Genomic DNA, 467 nt, shown 5'->3' with positions numbered 1-467 from the left:
CCCCACCCTCGATCCCTCCCCCCCTCCCCCTCACAGTGTTTTTTAAGATCGCATATAAATAGTTTTGGAATAATGTTTTCTTGCTTAACTTACCAAACATTAGTTTTTCGAGAAAACATTTTTTAGAAAATCATTTTCCTTTCATACCAAACACACCTGGATATCGAGAAGTTCAATAATTTGTAAAGTGTATTACATTAAATTATACTCCAATGGATCTTTATCAGAAGCCCATTACACGTATATTAGCCACGTTGCGCGTGTACCCCATATTAGTGAATAAATAAATAAATATTATATAAGTGTTATAAATTTATATGGTCGAGTAACTTATCTCTTGCGTCTTTCTAGTACAAGTATTAATTTTGTCATGAAATAAAAAAATTATATTTATTGGTTATCTTTGTTACTTGGATACTATAGAGAAATTATACTCTTTAGTTGTGTCGTGTGTGAAGACAATCACA

Source organism: Solanum tuberosum, unplaced genomic scaffold, assembly GCF_000226075.1.
Source record: "Solanum tuberosum cultivar DM 1-3 516 R44 unplaced genomic scaffold, SolTub_3.0 scf00103, whole genome shotgun sequence".
NCBI classification, from domain to species: domain Eukaryota; kingdom Viridiplantae; phylum Streptophyta; class Magnoliopsida; order Solanales; family Solanaceae; genus Solanum; species Solanum tuberosum.
The sequence above is the reverse complement of the archived record's forward strand: the minus strand, read 5'-3'. Positions refer to the sequence as shown.